We start from the raw sequence: 16,070 nt of genomic DNA, 5'->3' as shown, positions 1-16,070 counted from the left end.
CACGTGAAAGCATGCATAGCATAAGTTAATCATTTTAACTAGTATTTTACTAATATTTAACTCTATAAAGTAATAAAAACTAATATTGCAAGAACCTTTTCTCTCCACTACGAGGCAGTTAAAAGGCTGACACTTGATGGTTTACTCCAACATCTCACTAAAGCCTTACACAAAATTTTCACTCCCTCTTTAATTTTCAATTCTTCTACCCTCCCTGCTTCACAGCTCCCGGCTATTGGCTTTTACAATCTGTCCCTAGAGAGCCAGGAGTTATTACCCCTGTCGATGGAAGAGAAAGGGATGTTATTCCCCTGTCACCCTCTCTGGCTCCAGCAGATTCCTAGCTCTGATCTATAGCCTTCATTGGAGAAAAGCGCCTGACACGCTGTTAGTTCTCAGCTCTGTCAGATCCATCTACCCATGCTACTGGCATTACTTACTGGAGCCAGAGTCACAGGAGTCACACCAAAAATTTTAGAGACAAACACTCCATATGCTTCTACTTGAGTATGGAGAAGAAAGAAATGTCTCTCCTGTAAAGCACACAGGTTTTCAGGAGATGTTATGCGCCACGTACACTCTGAAACTGAGCTTAGAATTAGCTAAAGAAGCATCTGGAATTCTTCACGTTTACAACGCGAAATACAGCATAAGCTACGCAGCACCTGGTAAACCTGAAGGATACAGTACAGACAACGAAACAGACTGTAATGCTTCTTTCGAATGCACTATTTCTTCATTTTGCAATGCTTCTTGCGCAGCTGGGAGATGGATTTGCTGATCCCTGTGGGTTCCCTTCAACTTAGGATATTCTGTGATGCCAGAGAAGAGGCACCTTCAATGGCAAGAGCGAGGAAGCACAAGACAGCTGTGAGTCTCAATATCTGCAAGATGTCTTCTCACAATACAAATCTATACATCAGCATTTTGAAAGTATTATTTTACAGGACTTCATCAGTAAGGTAACCTTTAATTAGTAAAGAATAGATTTGTTACCCCTTTGCAATTTTTACAAAGCCAGCTCCCCCTTTCCAATATTTCTTCCTAAGCAGGGAGGTTGAACGGGGAAAGTGTTGCTGTTTCCACTTCCTTTCCCTGGGAGAGCACATAAGCTATTACTGGAGGAGCCACCGGCTCAGAGTCAAAGCAGGACGACAGCTACTGGACATCTACTTTTCTAGGTTCCGACCTGTTTTTGACCGGTGAAGCCTCCATATCATCCTCAAGAAATCAGGAAAGTTTGCTAATGTTCCATACCTGTAAATGGAACAAATAGACTTCAAGATTCATAGGAAGGAGTACCTCTGCAGAGGGGAACAGTAGGCAGCAAAATAAGATTTTGATCTGGAATGGGTTTCTGTTGGAATACAGATAATAGAGTCCTCACTTTTGGTGCCCTCCCAAAACTTAACCACATGCCACCCACGGGACCTCATTCAATAGTAAGAACTCAGTTTGCAATCTTGCTGGGTCAGCTCTTGCCTGCTTTGTGACACTTCAAAAAAGAAGTTTCCACATTTTTCTGATTCTCCCACAGGAAGAGCAGCACCTGGAGGTCTGCAGAACGTATTCCCCAATTGCCAAGCAACACGAACAGTCTGAAATCTCACAACACAGACCAGCAACATTTTCTGGATAACAACGTTTTGGACATTCTTATCCAACCATACCTGTTTCTCTCACTTCCCTGAGATACAGACAGCGCTATAAGCATACCCAGCTTTATCTGCCAAAGCCAGCAAACAAAATCTTAAAAAGATTTAAGTGGCACAATCTGAGTTTGAAACCACAAGTACATAGGATCTCACTAAGAAGGAAGGAGAGGGGAACAATGGTATTAGGATATTGTGTGTGAGAATATGAGGTTATGCTTTCTAGAGTGAGCAGAAATGAGAAATATTTAGTGCATTTAACTACGAAACTAAGAATTATGGAAGAGGAAAAAAACCAACCCAGGTAATTTGATAGTATGCAGTGGTAGTTGTTTTTTCTCTTAGAGACACTGAACTCTGCAGGAAAGGATAGGATACAGACTGCTTTTTCATGGCAGTTTCACTCAAATTCATTTACTTTATCCTCTTAAAAGTTAATATATTTCTCATTATATGAGATTACAACTGTAAAAGATAATTAAATGCCTGCCTCCAATGGAGTGACGAGAAGACAGGGACTGTGTGGGCAGCTGGAATTATACATATTTATGTTTGGACACAAAAAATTTTGGCGGAGTTTTGCACTCCTCATCTGGAAAATGTTCTGTAAGGAAAACTGTGTGATACGTATACACAAAATACTATATACCAAAACGACCAACTTAATTTTCCTTCAGCATACTTGCTGGTATTTCTCATTCTTCCCTCAGTTATTTTTGCTACTTAACATTTAGTTTAATGAGCACATAACATTTCAAAGCAAAGCAGGCAGAGGTCAACACTTAAGAAAGTACAAGGTGGCCAGGTGATGCAAACATTAGAAAGTAGCAGCATTTTCACGTTGGCGTTAATATATTTTTATTATTTGTAATATTTGTAACTTCTTGAATGTATAAAAGCCATATGTGGTTTGATATAGCATCTGTATACGCTGCCCAGTTTCAGAACTACATTTTCAACTTAGTTTTGCATTTCTTAAAGCTCCAGCTCTCCAAACCAAGTAATTCTAAGTGCTTGGCATTTCTTTAGTGAAAACCGAGTCACTGTTTCTACCCTTCGTGGGAGTGCACCCGCATTTCAAGAAGGTGTGGGGGGGCGTGGGAGTGTTTCTAACTTAAGCACGTGTTTGCTGATTGCAGAATAATTAACACATGGCAAAATTCTGCTTTGAATCAGAGTCCAAACAGTTTTCACATATTTTAGCAGGCAAGGTAAACTGCAGCAGGGGCTCCGTTCGCTGCAGGATGACACCAGTGACTGTGGGAGAGGAAAATGTTCTGACACAATTACCAACCCTAAATATCATCAATTTTGAATTCTGAACAAGTAAACACATATTGCCAGTATATCAGAGAGGCATTCAGGATCAAAATATGAGCTTTGCTTTTGTTTTGTTTTTATTTTTTAATTTGTATGCAGTCCAAACAAAACTGCAGTGTAACAGTATGTAGTTGGCATTTAAGGGTATGCCAACTACAAGCAACAAGCATTGAAAAGCCTCTCAATCCCCTCTATAAATCCCTCTAAACTTTGGAAAATCAACATGAAATGCATTTTAAGTCATTGGGAAGAGGTCCCAGCACTGCAGACCTCCAGTAAGCTTATTAAGGATTCTCTGTTCTATTCATTGATTCTTTTATATCAATTCGTATCTTTTTGTTTTGTTTTAAGTTGCAATTGAAATTACTCCTGAACGTGAGTTACTGTGCAGAAGAACCCTTCAGTACCGTCTCATCACTTTCTGGTAACAAATTGGAAAGGTGGAAAATTCAATGTTCAAGCTCCTGAGTTGCACATTACTTGCTTAGAACAATACACCAGATCCTCCTCTTTGAACTAACAGAATCTTTATTTTTTTTTTAAATACCATATAAACCTTTTGATCTAACCTCCATGGGGCACGCAAACAGCAGAAGAGAAGATGCCCCTGAGGGGTAAAGAGGAAATAATGCAACAAGGAAATAAGCACAGCAGGAAGAAGAAAAACCTGGGGACTTTGGGACAACAGCAGACAAGGCAAAGGACAACAGTCATGTCACTGATAAGGAGACTGGAAAGAAAGCTCTCAATGAAGCAGACAGGCTTTGGTGTATCCTGAGGTACCAAATAAGAAAGCAGCATTGTTCAGAGGATTGCAGAGAGAATAAGAGAGACCAAACTGGAAGAAATTGTATTAGTTTAAAAAAAAAAAAACTAGTCACTGCAGCAAAAGACAAATATTTTACTGCAGGAATGTAAACAAGCAACATGCACAGGAAGAACTAACAAGGTTTATCCACCAAGATAAAGGAAAAAAGGCTCAAGAGTCAAAAATCAATACCTTTGCTATGAGCATTGGGAGCAATGATGTTAAACAGTGATTGGGATGGAGCTAGAGGTAACTAGATATTCTGAACAAGGAGTGAAAGTCAGAGATTACAGGGGGAAACTTGAATGTCATCAGCATGAAAACATGGTTTGAAGCTTTAAATGCAGAAGAAGTCAGTCTATGAGAAAATACATGAAAAAAGGAAGAGAATTTGAAAAAAAATATTGCAGAGAAGAGCAAACATTAACACTGAAACCATTAACAGTGGAAGTGAAGGCAAATGTGGAAAAACAACAGAAAAGCACTGATTGAACCCTGGGAGCTCAAGAATAGAAGGAAGTGAGAGAGAGAGAGAGAGAGAATATTGTTTGTACAAACAGAAGCAACAGACCAGGCAGATTGTGCTTTGAAGAATCAGTTAGTTATCTCATTTGGAGAAAACATAATTGTGGTGAACAGGGAAAGATTGTAACCATTCACCACACAAAAATTCTCAAGAAAAGAAGGGAAAGACACTGGAGGTGACATACCTATGTTTGAAAGGTGTAGGAAGGAAATGGTAAAAGTATCTAGAAGTGCTCATAAAGTTGAGAGATTTCATTTATTCTACCATACAGTGCTTATGGTATGTTTGAGAGCGCACAGACCTTTCTATTCATGAATTCTATTTTCTCTAGAAAACTGTGCTATGACTTCAGCATAACACTGTAAACAACAAAGCTCCCTCCAAAGCTCACTTTGACCATTCCATGGCAGGTACAAGACAAACTCAAACTCCAATCTTGAAAAGGCTGTAGAACACTACATTTGTTCCATTCAGACAGTATTCTCCCATCTGATCTCAATTACCGTCATCTCTAGGGCTTCCCCCCTCATTTCAGTTCTTAATCATGAGCTAAATCATCTTTCACACAATCTGTGTTATAAACACATTACATCTCAAAATGACAGTTTCAGGTCTAATTGGTTGAATTTCCACTGCTCTAAACACCTAACAAATTACATTTCTTTCTGTTCTGCAGCCACATGGTATGGTATCCTCAAGAAGATGATCCTAACCAACACCAGCTGTGCCCAACTTCCATTAACATTACAAATCCAGAAAACTGAAGCAATCTAAAGAACTGACAATCTAAAGCTCCCTTTTAAGAGAATATCAAGGTCATAAAATTCAAATCCCATATTCTAAATCCACCCCTCATCAGCGTTTGCAGCTCACAAAAAGACACATGATCACAGCTGGAATTAAAATGGGGCCTTGTTCTTTAATCCAGCAATAACCACCATATGCTGCATTATCCCAGAAGCAACAAAGCAAGAGAACGGATGTGTCTCCAGCTCAGCAACACATCAGTCAAATCAAGCCAAACATTTCTTTTCACAGATATTTTCTTCATTAAAAAAAAAAAAATACACAAATGAAAAAGGCCATTAATAAGTGGCAAAGTCTGCTTCTTTAAAGTGTGCTAGATTGGGAGCCCTACTGAGGAAATTTAGGTTGGGTATTAGGATGAAGTTTTTCACCCAGAGGGTGGTGACACACTGGAACACGTTGCCCAGAAACGCTGTGGATGCCCCATCCCTGGAGGCATTCAAGGCCAGGCTGGATGTGGCTCTGGGCAGCCTGGTCTAGTGGTTGGCAACCCTGCACATAGCAGGGGGGTTGAAAGAGGATTATCTTTGAGGTCCTTTTCAATCCAGGCTATTCTAGATTCTATGATTTAAAAACAGAAAATCTCTCCTATTCACAGCTTATTGTGTGATCATCACAAGACACATGGGTTTCAAATGTATCCTCCTGGTTGGAGACCACAGGAAGAACTTGTCTCTCACACAGAGCCACATACCATTGCAAAAATGATGTAATTATTACCATGGAAGGTGGATGAGAGAGACAGAAGAAAGAGAGAGACGGAAAGGGTGGGCACGTAGAAATTAAACTTCACATATTATTTGATCTCCAACAAAACATTCAGTGGCATTCAGGCTAGGTTATTTGCTTAGAACCTGGAAGAAGGAGATCTGCTGAATACCAGCTGGGTTAGGATGTCTCAAAACCTCAAAACGAGTGGCAACAGGCAGTGCAAGAGCTTGCAAGGACCACCCCATCTGTTCCAACCACCAGTATACCTTATGGGGACCATAAATTTCACTGGGATGCGCACTACACTTGCATCCTACATGCCTTCAGAAAAAACCGTCCTGGAACACCACTTCATAATCTGCAGCCACAAAAACCTCTAGTGGTGCATTTCAGCTCTTTGGTAACCATCAGGATGAGGTGGATGACTTCACATGACACACAGCCGTTTGAAAGAAATGGGTCCTTCGTTCCCCTTGAGAAATGTTTATTTCCCTTAAATCACAAGGTCTCTGCAATATTACTCCATAAAAGCATAAACTCTGAGTGCTAAGTTTTCTAATCACCGTAAACCGCTGCGTAACACCACAACTTTGGTACACAGCACTACTATGGAAATACTCTATATTTTTTATTTTGGAGGACAGGAAATTGGGGAAGTGAATCCATTCCTTCCAGCATGATGATTTTGAGCAAATTACAAAATAGCCTGTCATTTTCAGTACTTCTTGACCAGGTAAAAAATATTTAGTACTTCTCTTATATTTTCCCAGTGAGAAAAAAAAAAGTATATGATGAAGGTTAAATTTAACATGTATGTCCACCTGAAGAGATATTACCATTGTCTCATAAAGAAGATACATAATTAAGGCTGTGAACTGCATGATCAGTTCTATCGTTAGCAGAAGGGATTTCTCAAATCTGTATCGATTTTTGCTTGTGAGTCTGTATTAGCCTAATCCTCATATACAAGCACTATGAATCCACAAAGAATTGATTTTTTTCCCTTTCGTTCACAAAAATCTCATGGCTGAAATTTGTGAGAGAAGACTAATGACAGGCGCAAGTGTTTTCCAAGCACGTGCATGTAAAAGAACACAAGCTGTAGGGGAGCCTTCTGCTGTAGGCCCTGATTTGAATATATTGACATCTTCCAGGCAAATCATGCTTTGTTTTATATTACTGTAAAGGAACTCAGAATATAATCTATTGTAAATGTGTAGCAAACATGGTATGTTACCAAAAAAAACAGTAATAAACAGAAACCAAGGAAAAAGAATCGAAATATTAATGTGGCACATTCATCTGTTACATCAACTACCCTGATGTAAATATCTGACAGACTAGCCCAATTCAGAAACTCTCCCCACACTCTCAGATTCCTTGTTGCTCCTAGTTGTTGGCCACATACCAGATTTAAATGCAATATATCACTGAGTCAAATGCATTTCTGACCAAACAAACTGAGCTGAGGAAAAAAAAAATATTTAAAAATGTTATGATCATCAGTCTACCTTGTCCAGCTCTCAGACATAAAATCTAAGATTTCTTGCTGCAAAACTACCTGCATCCCCAGAGGCAGCTTTGGTAAGAAAGGCCACCGTTCAAAGCTTTGGGCTGAGGTCTGAGATACCCTTGCTACGCTCCACGTTTGCCAGAAGTCCTTCGCCTCTGCCCAGCCTTCCTGTGGCTCAAAGCCCACAGCATGACTCAGAGCACACTGAGCTATAGGGATACCGTTTCCCACCACCTCGACTTGACCCGGGCCATGGGCTCATGCTCCCGCAGCATGGAGGTTGGAGCCCTCTCCTGCTCATCACACTTCTCTGGCTCAGTGCCATTCCCACACCATGACTCCTGTGCCAGCATGTACATGCCCCAGACAAATCAGCGAAATGACTCGCTCATACACTATGTGGCCACAGCCCACTACTAAGAGAAACAAACACCAAATTTGATCTTTCAGGCTTGAGGTTCATTAGAAATACAGACAAGCTCAAGATGGCAGTGAGAAGTGCCCTTTCATGGAAACGGTGCCACCAAGAATTGCAATGCTGACTTGCTAACAGGAGCCCTTGTATCACACCTGGAATTACAAAGGACTAGCTAAAAAATCAGCTTATTTTCAACTTAAAATTACTTGGGATCCTAAACGATCAACTTTTAATTTAAAAACCTACGTTGGTATAAGTGCACTCCTATTCTTTTTTCCTCTTTTGTTTTGTTTTGCTTTGCTTTTGCTTTTAATAAACAGAAGCTGACCTGTAACTACGGAGAACCTAGCACATCTGTTAGAGACTGACAAAGAAGGGAAGTTAGATGCTGGGACAGCAATGCATTTTACAGTTCCTTTAGGAATCTAACTCCAAGAGCCAGCATGTGTTATTAAAAACAAACTGCTTGCGGTAAAAATCTATTTCTGGGGATTGTTTACTGAAATGAAATGTTTATTCACTGAGGCAGTATTTAAAGCTCCGCAGATAAGTGCAAACAGTTCCTGAAAAGATACAAGATGTAATCAAATGCAAAAGGGAAATGGTGACAATATTAGCTTTGCTCCGACTCATTTACAGTAATTGCTCATTTCATGTATGCAAATGAAAGGGAATTCCCAACTACAGACTGCTTGCACAGTGAAAGAAGGTCTGCCGTGTTTGCTGCAGTATAATTTTGAAAACTTCCAACTTCTTCACAGAAGGTTTGCAATTATTTTGAGGATTATTGCATAGCTGAAGCTGTGCAAAGTGAGGCATGACACAGAAAAACAGGCATGCCTGCAAAATGATTCTTGGCATAGGTCCACCCCGTATCAGCTTAAAATACCCTACACTGTTCTGTTGGCAGGATCGCATGTTTACAAGCGCTGGATTAGAGGAGTAACCACACCTCCGGACTAATTTAAAACAATTTCTGTTAAATAGAAACAGTAGGCCCTGATTTCTTTCACTTGGAAGGGGAGGGAGGGAGGGTGGAAAGTTGCACAGGACACTCGGGTAGATGTTGCTATTATAGCTCTCAGCTCATTGGAATAACGCATGATAAAGGTCAAAGTATCCATTTAAAACCGAGTTGACCTCAGCAAAATTAATTAATTCAAATAACAAAGCTTTATTTTTAAATGTTGATAAAGCATTTAAAAAAAGACTGCGTTGTTATGGAGAAGCATCTTAGAACACAGACCGCTTTCAAAACATCCACAGCAAATCCTGCACGTTATGATTTGTCACGGGACTCTTTTCTTCCCTAACGAGGGACACTCCAGCAGCAACAGAGTACTTGCAGGATGGCTGCAAACCCTTTTCCAGACTGAATACTTATTTACGTAATTTATTAGTTTATAGCCCCACTGCAATTCTTCTTAGAAATTCTCTTTTGAATGCATTTATACAGTATAGCAGTAAGGAGGAACCATCTAAAAAAATAATAAGGAAGAATTCTTGGGTTTTATCGCCTCAGAATGAACACCTGCACCAAGCAAACCTTCACCGGCATCCAGTTCTGCATCCTGTGTCAATTCTTACCACTTGGCACATAGGTACAGATTTTCAGCTCTCTCACCAAGTACAGCCCAACCAACACCAACATCATGAGCAGCACAGCCACCCCATCACAGCGCTGCATCTGAGCTAACGTGGTCTGATCCTCTGCACGGTTAAGATGCTGGAAGAGTACCGCGGTTTAGTAGAATAGGACTAGACTACTGGGGAGGGGTAGAGGGTGGTAAGCAGCTTGTGACATTGACACTGCAGGGAACAACAGACTCTGAAAAGCACAATTTGCCAAGGTACACATTTCTAGTAGCTGAATGAGATCATCTGAATTTCAGAAATATGGCATGAAGGCAGACCAGGCCTTCATGTCCATATTCTTATTCAAAGAACTTTTAAAATGTTTACCGAGTTATTTCCTTCTTTGAAAGGCTATAACAAAGTATATTTGTGTGGATGGGATTTGTTTTCTTTTGTATTTAAATAAGCCCTGTTGACCACTGCCCTACTAATACCTTATGCATCAGAAGGAGAAATGCTGAGGATGTTTGTTAGCCATACTGTCGAGAAAGTGAAAAGCTGATATGTGAGAAAAGAAACATTATCACATTAGACATAGAAGAAGAAGGATTAACCTACGAGAGCTGTAGAAGCAGAAAGATGAGTAAAAAGTAGGGGACTGGCTGTCTCCAGGGTATTGGTAATGGGTTAGACTGCCTTTCTCCTCTAGATCACTGGCTCACATCCAGCCCACATCAGTAGTGACTGAATGTCATTACCACCTGATGGATTTTTGGTGACCTCTGCAAAAACAAATTGATGGTTTCAGTTCAGCGGAATAAATGTTCCCATCAAAAAAGGTACACCACTGTTTCAGCAAGAGGGGAGCAAACACAGACAAGGAAATGCACCTCTATTCCCACAAACCAGTTTAATACATGAGGAAGCCCACTTACTAGAAATGTCAGAGATTTATTTAATACTTTGATATCTAGAAGACTGTGCATCCTTTTTGCAACCTTAGTGTTCAGTATCCCTCCGTCATCTCCATTCCTCTGTCCTGGATTCTAGCTGCCTGTGACCGAATCAGGGCAGCAGAATGAGGCAAGTGGAATTTGAAACTGTGTTCTATAGCATTGCTAAAGCTCTTCCCATACTAAAGCAAAGTAAGACATTACAGTTTTAAAAGTGTTTCAAAGAGCCCTGTTTAGAAGCTTAGTTGTATTAACTTGGCTGAAATAAGTGAGCACTCCCTCTGCTCCAACTTTTAGGATGTACTTATCGTCCCTTAACTGATAACCAGAGAACAACTGAAATCCACTATTTGCTTTAAGTAGGAGCCTAACCATTTCCTTCTTGCCAAGCAAGCAGGAGCTGAAAGAAACTGCAAAGAGCGCGTGCTCTGTCCTGAGCATGCAACAGCAAGAACTCCAGGCAAAGTTCAACATGCTGTCATTCTCTCTCTAGCCCCTACAAAACAGAGTCAAGAGCAAATATTTCTGAGCTACTAGAAAGAAAAGCCACTATTACTCATCATAAGAGAGCAAAAGGCTTGACACTTCATTTTCTTTGTAGTTTATTGAAATGTTAATAGGAATTCTTGCAGCCTCAATGACCCCATTTCTTTACTCTTTTTTATCCAAGGTGAATAAACCCATGCATTTTCCTACCTCACGACTTCTTCAGAAACACAAATTTTTTCTTAAAGACAATGGAAAAAGTTGTGTATACTGGCTGAAGGAACTTAGAATATGGTAGGCAATAATATTCCGTTTTGATGTTCATCATTCAATTCTGTTCTCCTGAACAACAATTTGTATATTTTAATATGAATTTGAACATGAATACAAATAGAAATTTGAGTAACTTATTTACTTTTTTACAACAGTTAGCAAGTGGCTGCAGTAATTACGTGTAGAACCAAAACACTTTATTCAAGCACTGGCAAAGGTAACTCAACACTTTTACATCTGCCAGCCTGCCATTCTCCATTGCAAACAGGACTTCACAGTGATTTGTCTTCTCCAGAAAAGTGAGACTTACAAATAGCTCTGAGTTGTTTCAGTAAGCATCCAGAACATATTACAACAAACAGACTTTAAAAAAATAAAATAATTTCTCCTGATATTTTTTAAGTAAGATGGAGGGGAAAGAGAGCCTGGAAACAGCCTGTCCACTGAATAAATTAATCAGATACAGCTGAGAGGTGTGACAACAACTAGGGGAAAAAAAAGGATCCCGTGTTTCTCTAAGAGAAATATTAAGTGAGTAGATCTGTAACACAACAGACATATGTATGCTCACTGCAAAATCTTTATGATAAATCCTGATTTCACTATTCCTTCAAAAGCTTCATTCTAAACTTTATGAACATTTTTCTTTTAAATCTGTAATTAGTTCTTCGCATTTTTTCCCATAAGTTTCAAGCATCAGAAACTTCTTAGACCCTGAAGTCTGCTTCTTTAAATGAAAAGAGAAAGAAGAAATATACCCCCGTTTTTACATGTCTAGACAAGTACTCTCACATGAGGGAATTGCCATCCTAAGAACTTCTCTTAATACCACAGAACCAAATAGAAGCTACCAACACAGAGAAATCTTAATCTGCCTGTACACTTCAGTGCTCTTTGTTTATATGTAGTAAAGAGAAAATCACTAGCACATGTCCTCATTGTGGCAAATTAAAGCTCAACTTTGTCACCCTTACTAAAACCAAAGAGCAATTATTCCTGCAAATAAGTACAATGGAGCTATTCAATCAAGTAAATACTGTTCCATGCAAGCATTTCAGAATCAAGACCTGCAACAAAAGCAGAACTTTTTAAATTGCATGTTTGGTCTTCATTTTCAAAGAGAAAATGAAGATCAGTCACTCAACCTGAGGGATAGAGTGATTATTTGAAATCTGAATACATATATACAGATTCTTGTGACTGAGTTTTTAAAGAACTTCCCACTAGCAAAAGAATATATTTGAGCCTTATATCTGATTTCCTTATTTGAAGCCTAAGCACCTGATAAATGCGTAAAGTGATATACCTCCAGACACAGCAAAACAAGCAATTACTCCTGGGGACTATAAGCAGCTAAGTAGCCTTTCGCAATTGTCTTGTCATACCTCATACTCTCCTGAGCTCCTTTGTTCTGCTAGCCACAAAGCTTTATTAAAGTAGAGTTCAGTCATTTGTTAGCTGCAATTCCAACAAACTGAGCCAAATGAACCATGTTCAGCCATCTGGAACCCCTTCCTCCAGAGCTCGCTCCCTTTGGGCTGCAGAAACAGTCTATTACCCTGGCATGACATGATCCAGAAACTCGCTACTGCTACAGGACCTCAATTACAATTCCCAGAATGGGTATTGCTGTCAGGGATTCTGCAATGCAACAGACACTGCGTTTGTACCTCATAGTACTGCAAAGCTATTAAAGCCTCTCTACTTGGAATTCATGGATAACATTACTGGGGCTAAGGACCAGAGGAGAAGTCTGTTCTGCCTCAGCTGGACTTAAAAGTTGACCAAGAGCACAGAGACGATCAGCAGCTCCACAGTCAGATGGAGGCAGGGCAGATAGGCAGTCCTACCCTCTGCCCTACAGCCACTGACTGCAGCGAGGCCACTTGGTGCTCGGCTGAGGTGAGCAGAAGGAAGGCACTGAGGGCAGAAGTCTGTGCAAACCCTCCCAGTAGCACCGGGAAAAGGACAGATCAGTTAGGAAAGGAAGAAAAAAAAAGAAAAGAAATGCTGGTATCCTGTGCTCTGCTTTTCCCCAGAAGACACAAGGGACTTTAAGTGCTGGCAAGTCATTATCTCCTAACCACCCCTGACACTTGATTCAGAGGAAGATGTGCGGCCCTCCTGACTGTTCTACTTGTCAGCTAGCCAGCCGGGGCACTCACAAGTTCACTCAGCAACAGGAGAAGGATGTTCCCACACTGACAACTTGACCTCCTGGAAAGAGGCCATTGGCTGCACTGCTCCTTCCTTTGCCTAAGAGCCATTTCTTCACCAATATGCAGGTCAGGCAACATAAAGAGCATAAGATGCTGTGGCCAGGTAGCACTGATAAAATAACAGGACTTAACCTAAATACTGAAGTCAATTTATTCTTCTTTTACAATAGCAAATAGTGAAATCATAGCAAGCAAGAAAAATAAGGCATCAAGCTTGTAATATTTCTGAAACATAGCTAAGAGAGTGGTCCTTTCAAACATGCCCAGAAAAATCCTGAAGTAGCTTACTGTTTCCTTTCAATATCAATGTCCTTTAAACAGGCACAGCTGAACACGTATAAAACCATATTGAACTCAGAACTCCCTCAATCTTGCTTTCAAGCATCAGTAAGAATGTATATGTGCTCGGCAATTGGAATTTTAGTTTGAGTTAGGCACCAAGTTAATGGCCTGATAATAAAGCCCTTATTAATTATCTCAGGAGATATGTAAGGACATTTTCCTCTGATGTGCCAATACAGACTGTATGTTAGCAAAGTGTGTGCTAATAATTCGATTGATAAAAATAAGGGTTTTTTTTTCCTTCCACTGAAGCTAGTTTCATCATTTCTGTTCAAGGGGAGTGGCCACCCGTGTCACTTCAAAACTATCACCACACAGAAGCTCTGACCTAACCAAACACTTCAAAGCATTCCTTAATGTAGAACGAGCAACACTGTCAGCAGCAGGTTTTACACAGAACGCAAACACCAAAGCTCCAAGTTCCATACACTTTCCTGTCCCCGGGGGCGGCCCCTTTGCTCAGCAAAGCACAGCTGCTGCACCAAGGAAGCCCACCTCCCAGAAGCTTCTCTGCTTCACAGTGCAAGCCCTGACAACCGTCTGGTGGAGCAACGAGTGAGCAGGTTTCATTCGTCTCCACTACCAAGCCGACTGAAGTGAGGAGTTTAAAACTTGAAACGTTCAACTTTTTTCAAAATATTCTATATTTTTTTTCCTACAACAGTGTTTTATTTGCCCCCTACAAAGAACAAAGATTATATACAGAATTAAAAGCCAAAAGAAGGTAAAAGCTCAGAATATATGGAAACTCATTGTTCTATTCAGCCCACTAAGGCACACTTATAATAAACGAATTTATGTATGTACCTGGAGGCCCCTACCACAAAAAAAAAACCTCCCATAGTCAAGTTTCCACTTTTAAATAGTTGGCAGATCTATTCATTTGTCTTCCAGATATTTAGACACTCTAAATAATGGCTCTATTTTACTTAACTCTTTTTCTTAAAATGATGTGTAGATATTTACTTTCCCACAGCTCATAGCTCCAACCTTTGTGTAGCTCCAACATCTCTCTCCACACTGTGACTTCCCCACGAGTGGAAGACCCAGGAGTCAGGTACCTTTACTAAGACTGCTTTGAAATATAGCAGCTTCAACTACATCAGGCAGCCCATGAACTTATCCCACCCAATTTGGAATATCAGCAAGTACAGATATCCCAACCAACTCTCTGCTCGTTTATGCAGCCCATATCTCATGAATAAGGCTACTAAGATCCTAGAGGAGACAATGCTGAACATCTTTCTAAAGTCAAGTAATACAATATCTACTGCTTTCCCTGGCACAAAACCAGTCATCTCACCACGAAAGCTACCTGGATGGTCAGGCACAATTTGCCTTTGGTGAATTCAGTGTTGGTTGCTGCCAGTTGATGGCTTGCTCTCCCTGATGCTGGAAGCAGCTCTGGGATGATTTGCTCCGTAGCTTTCAGACGTGTGAAGGTGAAGCCAGTCTGTATTTCCCCAGATTCTCTTTGTGCTTCCTGACGGTGAGCATGGTGGTTATTTTTCAGGTCATCAGAATTACATTCCACTCTAATTATTTGCAAAAAAAAGTGTTAAACAGAAATAATATAGCTGCATACTTTTCATAATTACCTCTCATAATAATATCCTACAGAATGTAATTCTGTCCTTTGCCTAAAATTTCATGTGTTGCCTTAGATATTTCTATGGGTAGGAGGGCTTTCCCACACTGATTAAAAAAAAAAACCTTAACATGAACACTTTGAAAACAAAGCGTTATTTCTTGAGCCATTCTACTCATTTATTCAATGTGCACATTACAGGTCCATACCAAGTGACTAGAGATTACTAAAAAAAATCCAAGGGGGATAAAAAACACCTACCAAAAATTACATTCACTTATAACTACAGCAATTTACTTAGTATAAAATACTTCTAATTAAGTACTTATGGAGACATCCACCATCTCATCTGTTTTTTCCCTTACTAGGTAAATGATGTGTCAACTCCAAATCTTTATTTTATTTGAAAGTAGTAAACAAGCATGAATTAAAAGCTACCCTGTGAGCCACTCTTGCAGAATAATAGCATTGGAGTGGCTTTTTTTTTTCCCTGCAGGGAGTGGTATACAACCATGATGAACATTTAAACAGATAACTGATATTTTTCCTATCTTTTAAATCCTGCTTATCATCACAGAGTGTGCATGCTTTCTAAAGTAGATCATAAATTCAACTCTATTTGTTCTCAATTCTTAGCGTATTATGCTAAGTTGCAAGATATTTCATATTTAACAACACACTCTTGGAAAGCAGTCCTTACAACAGGATCTCAACTGACTAAAGTTCATTATAAAAGGAAAAAAAAGTTGGAAGCAGTCTAAGTGTATTGTGCAGGCTCCCAACCCTGATAACTACTTTTCAACTTAAAAATGAAAAGGTTTTTTTTGAGCCATTCTTCAATTATTTATTTATTTATTTTTGAAGGCCAAAGATTTGAAG

At 39.8% G+C, this 16,070-nt stretch overlaps 1 protein-coding gene across 1 annotated transcript in view; it reads right to left on the bottom strand.

Annotated features, from left to right (window-relative positions):
• The window catches only part of KIF14 (kinesin family member 14), a 195,749-nt gene that overhangs the window by 88,631 nt on the left and 91,048 nt on the right, over positions 1–16,070 (bottom strand). Inside the window, exon 46 of the mRNA XM_046944591.1 lies at positions 14,919–15,138. The gene's annotated coding sequence lies outside the window, so the exon portion shown is untranslated. The remainder of the gene's footprint in view (positions 1–14,918; positions 15,139–16,070) is intronic.

The sequence above is a fragment of the Gallus gallus genome, chromosome 8 (genome assembly GCF_016699485.2).
Source record: "Gallus gallus isolate bGalGal1 chromosome 8, bGalGal1.mat.broiler.GRCg7b, whole genome shotgun sequence".
Classification (NCBI taxonomy): domain Eukaryota; kingdom Metazoa; phylum Chordata; class Aves; order Galliformes; family Phasianidae; genus Gallus; species Gallus gallus.
Note: the sequence above shows the minus strand (reverse complement) of the source record. Positions and strands in the feature narration are given on the sequence as shown.